Raw genomic sequence first — 13,710 nt, 5'->3', positions numbered from 1 at the left:
AGGAAACAATTTGGGTTGGGAATTGTCCAAGCTTAGCATAGGTGGGTCATTGGATGCCTTCAATCTCCTACCCACATCTTCTTCCCTTCCTAAAGTCTCTTTCTTGCATTGTAAGAGTTGATCAATCCCAAAGAGAAATGCTTGTTCCATTACCTTGGGATTTGCTTCTTCTTGTATATTTTCAACATGAAAGGAACATGAGACTAGAAAATCCCCTTGAAAATTTCCTCGCTCACAAGCATAATCTTCATTCACATAATCCAAAAATCTCAAAATGATATTCAACTTCTTTCTTTTCATTTTCTACACCAATGTACTCAATTTGCCCAACTTCTTCAATTGTGCTCATGGCCTCATCATGTCCCAGAGACACTTGCCTTGCTTGTTCAAATTCTTATTTTTCCTTAGCAAGCATGTCCAAGATCTCTCCTAATTGATGCTCAATGTTTTTGATGGAGACATCATGACAACTTAATGTGGCCTCAATATTTTGGAAACGGGCATCGGTTGCTTCAATAAATCTTGGTAACACTCTTTCAAACCGAAGTACATCTTCTTCAACTTTCTCATCCCATTGAAGTTCTTGTTGAGGTGCTTCCCATTGTTGTCCATCAATATCGCACAAGAGGTTTGGGCAGCTCCTTTGATTTGGATGATAGTTGATGCGATGTCGATTGTGGTATTGATGAACATTGATAAATTGATCAATTTTTCTAGTGAGAGCATCAACTTGAAATATAAATCTACAACTGGATTAATCATCATTCAAGTTCCATGCAAGAAAAAGTAAATAAGATAAAATAAAACAAAATAGAATGGTGGAAGAAGATAGAGTGAAATATGATGAAAAAAAAAAATAAAAATAGATGAGAATGATGGAAGAAAAAAAGGAAAGTGTGGAATAGACAAAACAAAGAAAAAGATAAGTGGCTAGAGCAACAAAGTCCTATCGCTCCTAGTATCCTCGCTCCCCGCAACGGCGCCTAAAAAAACTTGACACGCGTCCGAATATGCGTAAACTGCAAGTGCACGGGTGTCAAGTAATAATTACCCCGTGAGTGGGTAGTCGAATCCACAGGAACAGTGGCTACTAGTACTAACTTATTCTCTGCTATCTAACCTAATGATAAATGGAAAGGTGTGGTGATCTAATGTGCGAAGAAATGAATACCGGAGATGAATATGCAAGGGAGAAATGGAGGGAGATCTCAATCAGTAAAAGTGGGGTATTCGGGCAATGCTCCCCCTAGGATTCAGGTATTAGGTACCGAATAAGCAAAGTGTTTCTATGAAGAGTAAGTTAAGTCATGGAAATCCAAATATAATCCAATCCGGCCTCCCGATCACTGATACTAGTCCCCTACGAGGTCCCGGTGGAGAAATCGCTCAATCTCAACACCTCACACCACATATGACCGCAAAGCACTCAAGGGATTCCAAGAGGTGTATCCGATTCCTAAAGATTGATCCAACACTAATTCCCGGTGAAGGATCCTAACCCCTACAAGGTCCCGGCGGAGAAATCTCTCAATCTCACGACTCACACCAAATATGGTTGCATAGAGCTTAGGGAACGGAGATAGAATACACTCAATCGGAGGGGAAAAAGGGGATGCTCTCTATCTCATGACTCACCCTCTCAACCCTCTTCAATCTTGAAGTTCTAACCCTAATGGAGACCTCTCTCACCAAAGGTAACAAATGATGCAAACCAAATCAACCAAAAAGATCAATAATGCAAGCAAGCATTAGACAATCAAGATTAAAAACTTAATCAAACTCGGATTAAATAGAAACACTAACCAAATCCACAAAAAGATGAGAATCCTAGGGTTCACAAGCCCAAATACCCTCTAGGGTTTTAGCCCTCCATGGAGCAACATACAAAAACACACCATCAATGAATGAAAGTACATTAAAACCATAGAAATAAACCCGCTTATATATGAACCGATGGCCTTGATGGAGAGCTTTCGACGTATTGAAGGACCCACTCAGGCTAGGTTCACCGGTGGCTTCCTTGATGCTATGACGGAGTAGGAATCGATCAAAGTTTGTGACGAAGCGCCCAAAGCCGCAAAAGACCTCCTCTCCAAACCCTAGCTATCTCACCCCTCAAGAGCCGCATAAAAAATGAGAAAGAATTGGGCAAAACGGCTATTTATAGGCCATAGATCGCGCTCGTCACGCGCCCTCATGCGCCTGCGTGGATTTTTCCACGCCCGCTGCGGGTCGCAGAATTTCCACGCCGCCGCTGAATGCAAATTTTGCTACCGTGTCGCAGCAGTGAGATTGCTACATTAAAAAATTGCTACAAGATTTTCACAAAAACGCGGTCCAAACACTCTTTCTTGAGGCCACATGTCCGGGCACACGCCCATGTGGTAGGCTATAAAACTTTTTTTCATCGACGTATCTTTGAGAGGCCTTGCAATCTTCACAAAGAGAAGGAATATGAAGATGTGGCTGCCTTTGTGCCCTTCCAACTAGTGAATTGACTTGAATCTTCTTGGAAGTTGGCACACATCTCCACCTTTATGAAATCCTCTCCTGTCTTGGTCCTTGAATTGAACAAGAACTCCCAACATTATGTCTTTATAGCCCATCTTTGCTTCATTTTTACTCTTCAAGGCATTCACAACCTATATGCATAAAAGAACACCAAATACACAATATGAGACATAAACCATGGTAAAAATGATGCTCAATGCATGTAAAACATATATAAAAATATGTCTACTCAAGCACTTATCAACTCATGTCCAGGAATCGAGTCTGTCCGAACCGGAGTCTCGACAGGCGCTCATAGCGAACCTGATGCTCTGGAATCGTGAAACTCATGCCCTCAGGCTCAGGGGATGACTCACGCGGCCTCTTATCAGCTTTCTTCTTCGACCGAGGTGCCATAATCTGCAAAATTTGAAACTAAATTGATCAAACAAGTTGATAACCAACGCCGCAGAAAATCCACACGGTCGCAGGGAATTTCCCTCGCACGCCCTGCAGATCCATGGGGCGTGAAAGTCGCACGCCACGCTTTTAAAAACCCAAAAAAATACACCGTGAAATTACTCTTCTTCGCTCTAAAACACAAATAATCTTTCTAATTGAATAAATGAAGCATTTTTTTCTCTAAATTCATCGATGGAAACAATGAATTTTTGAAGAAAAATCATAAATAGGGCTTACCGATGATATGGGAAAAGAAAATCAAGAACCGGCCGGAAAACCTCGTAAAAATCCCACCAAATTGGCACTATGAAGTCGGGTAATGATGTGAGAGTGTTTTAAGACGATGGGAAGATGTGAAGAAGGAGAGAAACTATTCTTCTTTAAAAAGAAATCGCGCCCCTTGGCGCTGCAGGCATCCACACGCAGCGCAGGAAATTACCCGCGCCTATGTGCCCTCATTACGAGAAAACCACAAGGGCGCATACATGCCCCTCGCGGCGCTCTTGGGAAAAACACCTCATTGTCTCTCGAACACTCTCCCACGGGCATGCGGAAAAATATCCACGCCTGCGCACCCATCCCACAGCTGGGCAGCCGCACGCCCCGTAGTTTCTCCGACATCCGAGAAAAACTCGCTATGTTCAACACGCCTGCGTAAATTCCACACGGGCGTGACATTCACATGCCAAACTCACAAGGGCAACCACACGCCCTCGTGTCTTCTGGATGAAAAAGGCTCCTCGCAGCAGCTTTCACACGGCCGCTAGAAATTACCCACGCCTGCACGCTTTCACAAGGCCACTCACATGGGCGAAGTTCACACCCCTGCGTGCTCTCGGGATAAGCGGCCAAACTCGCAGGAATTCACATGCCCGCAGTAAATTACCCACCGGGCGCAAGCGATATTCACATGGTCGCTCACAAGGGCAGCCGCACGCCCCTGCCTTCTCCGGATAAGCTCAGAATGCAAATCCACCGGGCGCATGGAAATTCAACACGCCTGTATCTTCACCGGATGCCTTAGAAAAAAACCGCAGTGCTCAGAGAAAGTTTCTCAACATGTTTACACACTCGTAGCCTCGCCCTAGTATGCAAGTTTTACCAGATGAAAAGACATGGAATAAAGCTCAAACGACATAACGCCGCCAATTCCACATGAAAAATACACAATGAGTATTCAAAGTTCACAAGAAAAATCTCAGCACAAGCATCTAAAAAAATCAAGACACCAACACTTAACAATTTATTCATGCAAACAAACTAAACTAGAAGATAAGAAAAATAGTAAACACTTGGGTTGCCTCCCAAGAAGCGCTTTGTTTAACATTACTAAGCTTGACATACCTTGTCTTACCTCGCTGTGGGGTTCATGAATGAAAGTTGCCCTCTTACCCATGGCTTGAAAGCATGATGTCCAAAGTCTCTTGAGGGTAGAAGGTGAATTATCGGGCTTCGGACCACCTAACAAAGATTTATCCAACTTCTTCGGTTCATGTACATCTCCAACATACTTGGAGTGTTTCCGGTGGCGTCTCCTAGCCCTCTTCATTTTCCAGAGCACCTTCTTCAAGATCCCCGGGTAGATGGTACTTCTTCCGACACACCAAGCATCATTACTTCTTCATAATGCTCCTCTTGGTCGAACAAACCCTCGTATGTGTCCGGATTGAACATTTCCTACATGTATTCATCAACAATCTCATCAGTAGTGTCTAGAAAGTATAAAGTATCATCGAAATCAAGAGAATGCCGCATGGCTTCAGCAAGGCGGTATGTGAGCTTATCATCTCCAACTCTCAAAGTTAGCTCTCCGCTGTCCATGTCAATCAATGCCTTAGAAGTCCGCAAGAACGGTCTCCCAAGTATCAAAGGTACATCCGCATCCTCATTGACGTCTAGCACTACAAAGTCAACCGGAAAAATGTACTTATCCACCTTGACAAGCATGTCTTCAATGATGCCTCTCGGATGTCGTATTGTTCGGTCTGCTAGTTGCAAAGTCATCCGAGTAGGCCTAGGCTCACCCAAGCCTAGCATTTGAAAGAAGGTGTATGGCATAACGTTGATACTGGCCCCTGAGTTCGCCAATGCCATTTCCTCAACTAGATTGCCAATATTACATGGAATGATGAAGCTTCCCGGGTCTTTTTTCTTGTTCGGCATGTTCTTTTGCAATACCGCCGAGCATGAAGCATCTAAAATCACTGAAGCACTTTTCTCCAATTTCCTCTTGTTAGTCAACAAGTCTTTCAAGAACTTCGCATACTTAGACATTTGGGCCAATGCCTCAACAAAAGGAATATTGATGTGGAGTTGCTTGAACAAACTCAGGAACTTCTTGTACTGTTCATCGCCTTGGTCATTTTTCAATCTAGAGGGATAAGGGATTCTTGGCTTGAAAGGTAGGGGTGCCACCTCTTTCTCTTTGCTTGTTCCCTTTTCCACCTCTGTAACCTCGGGTGCGTGTTCTTTTAGCTTCTTACTCGAAAGCCTACCTTCAACCTCACGACCACTTCTCAAAGTGATCGCCTTCACGTGCTCTCTAGGTTGGTTTCTGTATTGCTCGGCAAGCTTCCATGTGGCCTTTCAGAGAGAGACTTCGCAATTTGCCCCACTTGATTTTCAAGGTTATGCAAAGAGGCGGTGTGGTTGCGAAGTGTAGCCTCGACTGATTCAAACCTTGTATTTACAGATTGCACAAATCTAGTCAAGTGTTTCTCTAAGTCATTCATTCGGGTTTCCAAACCCTCGAGATTCTCGTGGTTCCACCTCGTGGGGCTTGTTGTTGTTGTTGGAAACCCGGTGGCCCCATGGCCTTTTGTAGATCCTGATTACTCCATGAGAAATTGGCATGATTCTTCCAACCATAATTGTAGGTATTGCTGTATGGGTTTCCTTGAGGTCTCATGCCATTACCTACAAAATCAACGCTCTCCACTCGAAGAAACATCACTCAAAAAGAGATCGGGCAATCGGAGGGAGCATGTCCTCCACCACACCCGTGCAATTAGTCACGGTCATTATTCTATTTGAAGTTAGAAGATCTAACTTCTACTTAAATTTTCCACTTGAGCCACCAATGAAGTTACCGTGATCTATTTCATGTAGACCGCCACCTTTTTCTTCACCCTAGCATTCCATTGGTAGTCAGCTTTAGCCCCATTTCCTCAATTAATTGACGGGCCTCATCGGGGGTCTTGCTACCTAAAGTACCTCCTCCTGCCGCATCCAAGAGTTTCCTTGTACTCAGATTCAATCCGTTGTAAAAGGTCTAAACAATCATCCACTCCGGAAATCCGTGTTGCAGACACTTTTTCAGGAGTTCCTTGAACCTTTCCCATGCTCGAATAGAGACTCCAATTCCAACTGAACAAAGGATGAGATTTCATTCCTAAGCTTTGCTGATTTTCTGGGAGGGAAATAACGGGCAAGAAAATCTTCTACCATCTCCTTCCATGTGGTAATTGATGCTCTAGGTAATGAGTGTAAAAACACACATGTTAGTGTAAAAACCCGAGAAAAGTAATGCTCAACATAAGGAAAGAATGCTTCACATTCATATCACACAAGCACTTATTATATTCCACGGGGCTAAGGATCTCCTATTACTCATTCTCGAAATATTATCTAGCCTAATATCTCAAGTGATAGGATTTACTCTACTAGATGCAATTAAAACTAAATACAAGATTACTAACAAATTAGAGAGAACAAGCAATGAGCAAGCAAGAAAATCAATGTAATGCAAAGGCTTATGGATGTGGATCCCCTTGAGGGGTTATCATGAAACATGGATGATGATCAAAAGATGCAAGGGTAAATTGGACCAAGAGATTTCTAGATTAGAATAACCCCAATTTCTCAGCGATTGAACCCTAATCCCATACGAACATTGATAGGAATTTCTTCCAAATCCACATTCCTACGATTGCATTAAGTACAAGGAAATCTCAAATAGCAGTAAACCTACTCTTTTTCAGCTCAAACCTAACATGGAGGGCTACCAACACCCAATTTCTCGGCATGATGATACAAGTATCCCCTTCTAATCCATTCATGATCTAATACATGCGAGCAGGTTACATCTACATGCATCACTCATAAAAGAGCTACGGATTTCTCCTTAGTGTAGCACTTAGCATGAAAACAATGGATTAAATCTCAAAATAACCCAAGCATGAAATTAACAAGTAATCATCCAAAATACATGATAAAACCCCCCCAAGGTTCACCAACACCTGGTGGCCTTGGGGGTCTAGTGTGTCATCATCCTACAACAAACAACACAATCATGCAAAACACAAAGCAAAAACATAAATGACACTCCCTAGATGAAATGGTGGAGGAGGAGGTGTAGAATATACCGAATGACGTTTCCCCCACCAAAGGAATGCTGAATGCTGAAATAGTTGATCTCCCCTTTGAATGATGTTGCCTTCTTGCCTTGAGAGCCCTTGAGCTTGGCCTTTGATGATCTCCTCGTTTCCTTGCCCTTATTCTTCTTCCCAAGGACACTCAAAGCCTCCTAAGTAGCCTCCCAAAATCTATCTAGAAAAGTCCCCCTGTTCTGCCCTAAAAGTCTACTTTTATACCCCCATGGCATATGGGTCATATTGGGGTCGTATAGGGGCCGTATAACACTCAAAAACATAGATTCGCGCTTCATACGGGGTGCATACAGGGTCCATATGGCGTCCATACGGCCTCCATACTGGGTGGTATAGGGGTGGCATGAAATTCTGGGCAGACAGCTTCAAAGCATCCCGCTGCTACAGTGCTTACGGCCTCCATACTGGGTGGTATGAGGGTAGTATGAAGGCTGGTTTTCTTCTCTTTTCACGTAAATGATATCATCGTGTTGTCCATGGCTTTTACGTGCCCTTCAAAGCAAATAGTAGATGATTAAGCGCAAAACGGGCATCAAACCTCACAAAATACATACAAACTCAATACGATACATATATGAAAATACCTACATTTAGACACTTATCATTCGGTGGTGTTCCAAAAGAATATGCCGAACAAGAAGAAATACCCCAAAAGCTTCATCATCCTGTGCAACATTGGTAATTTGGGTAAAGAAATGGCATTGATGGATTCAGGGGCCAGTATCAACATCATGCCATAATCTTTCTTTCAGAAGCTAGGCTTGGGAGAGCCTAGGCTCACTCGGATGACATTACAATTGGTAGACTGAATAGTGAGACATCCGAGGGGTATCATTGAAGACGTGCTTGTCAAAGTTGACAAGTATATATTTCCTGTAGACTTTGTAGTGTTGGACGTCGATGAGGATGCATATGTTCCTTTGATACTGAGGGTAGGCAATGATAAGTTGGTCTACCACCTCGCCGAAGCCATGCGATATTCTCTTGACTTTGATGATACTCTCTACTTTCTTGACACTACTGATGAACTAATCGATGAATATGTGCAGGAAATATTGAATCCAAAACTTGTTCGAGGGGTTGCTAGACCAAGAAGTGGAGGAGGAAGAAGTATTAGTGCTTGGTCTAGAGGAGAAAGTACCATCTACCCCAGGGATTGTGAAGAAGGTGCTCCGAAAGATGAAGCGGGCAAGGAGACGCCACAAGAAATGCCCCAAGGCTATTGGGGATGTGCAAGAATGGAATAAGGGTGATAAACCCTTGGGCGATAACAAGCTCGACAACTCCTCCTCTACCTTCAAAAGACTATGTTCATCATGCTTCCAAGTCATGGGTAAGAGGGAAAACTTCGTCTATGAGCGCCCGTGAGGTAAGACGAGGTACGTCAAGCTAACCCAAGTTTTTTACTATTTCCTAGTTCTTTGTTTAGTGTTTCCATGAATAAGGCTTTGAGAGTTGGTGTCTATATCTTTTCGATGCTTTTGCTATGATTTTCTTGTAGATTATTTGGTGTTATCGTGTGCTTAAACTTTTTTGGTAAAGTTGTTGGTCTTTTGAGCGATTTTCCTCATGTTTTTCTCTGGTATATGTTGCATGCTAGGAAGGCTTTAAGTGTGTATACACGTTTAGACATGTTCTGCACACCCTGCAGTTTTTCTGAGTCATCCAGAGAAAACATGCGACCGTCACACGCCCGTGGGTAATTTCCGCACGGGCATGTATCTTCCTACAGATATTTAGAGATTTTTCCAGAGAAGACATAGGGGCGTGGACTCATCCTTATGGATGATCCTGTGACAAACACATGGCTGTGGGTAATTCCCACACGTCCGTGTGGGTCTCAACCGAAGATCTCTCCTCCATCCTGAGAATACACAGGGCATGTGAGTCCCCTTGTGAGCTGGTCCTGTGAAGATCCATGGCCTTGTGGAATTTTTGCACGGTCGTGTGATATACTTAGAGAGTTTTTTCGGGTTGGACAGAGAAGCCACAGGGCGTGTGTCTGCCTTTGTGGGTCGGGCACACGGGCGTGGGGAATTTTCACACGCCCGTGTGGGTGTGTTCAGAAGCATTGAGTTGTTTCTCCGAGAAAACAAAGGGGCGTGTGTCGGCCCATGTGGGTATCTCCCATAGATTCACACGGGCGTGAGTAATTTTCAAACGTACATGTGAATGCGCAGAATTCCAAGAGACGCGGGTTTTTCTTAAAAGCTCTTCGCGTATCTTCATCTTCATACTCCTAATCGCTTAGAAAATACACTTTTTCGCTCCCCCGACCTCTCACCATCAATTTAGTATGGTCTTACGCGAGTTTTTTGGCCGATTTTTGAAGTTTTAATCTTTGTCTCAACGGTAAACTTTTTTTCCCTGTTTTTTTTTCTTCGCCTTACTTGATTTTAATAGTTAGAAAATGGTGAATGTTGTTTCGTTTGTATGATTAGAATGGTCCATGCATGCTTAGGATAAGTTTAGAAACCAAATTGCAGTGCATTTATTTGGAATTTTGACATGTGGCCGTGAGGTTTTCAAGTCCCGTCGATCTACACGGGTTTGTGGAATTTTCACACGTCCGTGTGGATTTCTGTAGTGTTACTGACAATGCCCCTTGCGTATATCCCGCAAGTGCACGAGTTTGTTGAAGTAATAAAATCCCAAATGAGTGGGGTATCGTATCCACAAAGATTAGAGAATAAAAACACTTAAATTTTTTCTTAACTAAGTGAAAGATGAATAGTGATATGTGTGACAAGATGTGAAATAACAAAAGTAAAAGAACAAGAAAGAGAGCACAAGTAAAGGAGAAGGTAAGACAATTGATATAAATGGGGTACCCGGATATTGTTCCGCCTAGGACAATCGTTTCAAGTGTAAGAATCCTCTATTATACTTTGTAACTGATGCAATAATGAGTCATGGAGATCCTTAAATACATGGTCCCAAATCTAAGGTCAACCATGTCTAACTCTATACATGTCTCGGAGGACAAATTAAATAACATCTCAACCTCGCACTTGTATAGAATTGCAATGAGTTCTAGGGATTCCAAGTGATAAATCCTCTTCCTAGATCTAGACTTAACCCTTTGGTCCAGGTGGAAGGTCCCTAGCCACGATTAAGCCCAAGGTGCTAAAATCACTTCAACGCTTCACTCCATTGCACCCGCAACTAAGCCCCAGTGGAAGGTCATTCTTTAGCCCATTCACTCTACTATGACCGTAAATAACTTAAGGAAATAGAGGTAGAATAAATCACACTGGAGAGGAAAGGGGACGCTCCGCTACCTCTCGACTCACCCTCTCAACCCTTCCCAATCTAGCTTTGTCTAACTCTCGTGGTGTGTCACTCACTCACAAGGGTTACAAACAAGAACTCTCAACCCTAGTGTCCCTCTATGGGAGTATTCATACAATCAATCATTCAAGACTGGAACTCAAATAAAACATCAATTAATTGAAAGCATAATAAAGAGGTTCAATGAAACGAATACATCCTAGGGTTCACAAATACCCAAGTACCGACTAGGGGGTTTAGCTCTCCATGGAGCTAATTACAATCAATGAAATCAAATGTAAAAGCAAAGAATCCATAGAAAACACACTCAATAGTTGTGGCGATGGTATTGTGGAGAGTCCTCTACTCGTCCAAGTATCCCTTTGTCCGCCCTAGGATATACCTCGTTGGATTGGTGCCGACGAAAGCTCTCCCACTAACTTTCTTCCAAACGGAGCGTGATGTCGAAGCCATAGAACCTCTCCAAATCCCTAGCTAATACCTCTCTCAAGTTGGGGAAAAGATGGAGAAAAGAATACTGAAATCGGGTATGAAATTGGCTTTTAAATGGCTGGAATCGGGACTCCACACACCCCTGTGGGTGCCCGTGTGGATTTTTCACACGGGCATGTGGAATTAACGAACGCCCGTGTGGATTCTCTGTTTTAATCCTTCTTTGGCCGGCTATAAATAGTACCTACTACAGTATGTGCTACAGTGCCCCCTGCTACGGTGCCGGCACTAAATACTCCCGAATTTATGCTTTCATCGAAGTAACGTAAACGAGCACACGATTACGTTGTAGATCGCTTTGCTTCTTCAATAACGGACATGTTGGTGGAGATCTTGCTATACATGTACAAGCCGGAATGCTTGAATGTGACTGCCCTTGTGCCCCTCCAAATTGTTGTGCAACTTGAATACGAGGAGGTTGGCACACATTCTCGTATTTTGAACCCGACTTATGTCTTCATGTTTGAACCTTCTCAATATTTCCTCCAATTGGTGCATTTACGATCAACATTTGGCTTCTTTCTCTATTATTCGGCCTCACAACCCTATCTGCATAAAAGTAACATAAATACACACATATTTGCATTAAAACCGATAAAAGTAATGCTCATAATAAGGAAAGAACACTTCGCATTCTTATCGCACAAGCACTTATCAGTTACTTTGTGAGTTTCTTTAATCGATTCTTCTTTAATTTTTTCAAATATGGCACCTCGATCAAAGAAGCAAGCTGACAAGTGACCACGTGAGCCATCCCCTGAGGCGGAGGATATGGGATTCGCTATTCCCTAACACCAAGTCTAATTTGAGAGGTTATCAAAAATTAGGTTTGGACAGTCTCGATTTCTGGATTTGGATGTACTGAGAGAGGTACAGTGAGCCGATGAACTAGCCACTGAGATCGAGGAGCTGTTGGCCGTAGGAAGTTAGAGGAGGCTATTATCGATTCGAGAGCCAGCTATCCGCGCATTGAGGCTCGAGGTTCTAGCGTCGTTTCAGTTCGACTAGTCATATTTCAGATTTGATAGTGTTGACACCGTATAGTTCCGAGCATTTGGATATTATTACAGTATGAGTGTTACACAGTTTTCGATCATGATGGGATTGTATAACGAGGCTTTTACTGACTTAGTGGAGTACGGGTGCCTACCAATTGATTATCCTGGCACCTTAACTCCTCAGAGCGCGTACCGGATGTTGTGTGGACAGTGTCAGTACGAGCTAGGAGTGTCTAAGGCCATATGCTTGACCTGGCCAAGCTATAGATATATACACGCAGTGCTCAGTAGATTAGTGAGCAGCAGGATCTACTTTACTTATTCTCGATGGTACGGAGAGTACCGATTCATCTAGGACATATCGTAGCTGATTATCTTCGTCATCAGGGCCAGTATGCCAAGGTTGGTGTTGTTTTCTCAGGCCCCTACATCACTAGACTTATCATGGGGATAGGATTATTAGATGGTATCAGGGGGGCCGAGAAGGCCATTATACAGACTCCACTTGTCATAGAAACTATGAGATTGATGGAGATGGTCAGGAGATGAGGACCAGGAGGGTATATTAGGATCATGCCCCCTTCTGAGACAGCCGAGGTCAAGGGACGACACTAGAGAGGGTTCACAGCAGTGCTGGAGCCATAGACAGAGCAGGCATAGGCAGAGGCCCTTCCCTACAGCGCTGGAGCCTTCACCAGTTTGGGTATTTTCTCCACCTCCAGCCCATGATCGATTTGAGAGGCTCGAGAGCGTTGTAGGGGTGCTATAGGAAGACTTGGTTGAGGTTCGTTCTACACATACCGCGAACCACACAGAGGTGATTTCACATTTTGATAATTTACAACAGTTATTCGAGCGCGACGCGCCTTCAGCCTTCAATGTGAGATACAATACCCATCTAGTCCCGCCAGCATCACCTTCACGAGATCCCCCGGCACCGTTTGATCTATCTCCACCACCAGCAGTAGTAGCAACAGAGCCGACATCGGATGACACTGACTCTGGACGCATTTTTTTTTATTTCTTTTATTTCTCGTATTTTACTTGTGCTTTATCTTTTTGACTTGTACACTCAGAAATAATTCTCCTTCTGAGTTTATCTTTTATTTTGTCTCGAGTTGTATTCTATTGCTCTATCTTTTATATACTCGAGTTGTATTCTATTGCTCTATCTTTTATACACTCGAGTTGTTTTTGTTTATTGAGCTTCACTTAATCCCCTTGTGAATGCGTGCAGATGGTCTTGTTAGTATGGGAATTGAGAACTAATCATGGACACGGCCAAGGTGTTTTACACTTGGTCGTGTGTGCTTCACAACCCGTTGGAACTTCACTCCGAAGGATTTTTCTCCATCAAACGCAACACTAGGAGACAAGGGAGTATTGGTTCGATTGCCACTTCCATATAAATTCTTGATTGTTATACTTGTTCATGAGCTTGCATGTGTACATTGAGGACAATGTACATCTTAAGTGTAGGGGGGAGTTCGCTTTACACATGTCCTTTATACTTATACTTTTATTCTGCATGCTCACGTAGAAAATGGTGGTTCACCTTAGTTGCAATAATGGTATTCTTGAGTTTAGGA

General features: G+C 43.2%; 1 non-coding gene across 1 annotated transcript; it reads left to right on the top strand.

The window, feature by feature from the left end:
- The first annotated feature begins 6,245 nt into the window (after positions 1-6,245).
- On the top strand, positions 6,246-6,351 carry LOC120252282. Its single transcript, XR_005533825.1, has one exon. It is a non-coding gene; the product is annotated as a small nucleolar RNA R71 (small nucleolar RNA).
- The last annotated feature ends 7,359 nt before the right edge of the window (positions 6,352-13,710 follow it).

Source organism: Dioscorea cayenensis, chromosome 20, assembly GCF_009730915.1.
Source record: "Dioscorea cayenensis subsp. rotundata cultivar TDr96_F1 chromosome 20, TDr96_F1_v2_PseudoChromosome.rev07_lg8_w22 25.fasta, whole genome shotgun sequence".
Taxonomy (NCBI): Eukaryota; Viridiplantae; Streptophyta; class Magnoliopsida; order Dioscoreales; family Dioscoreaceae; genus Dioscorea; species Dioscorea cayenensis.
This window is presented reverse-complemented; position numbering and strand designations above follow the sequence as displayed.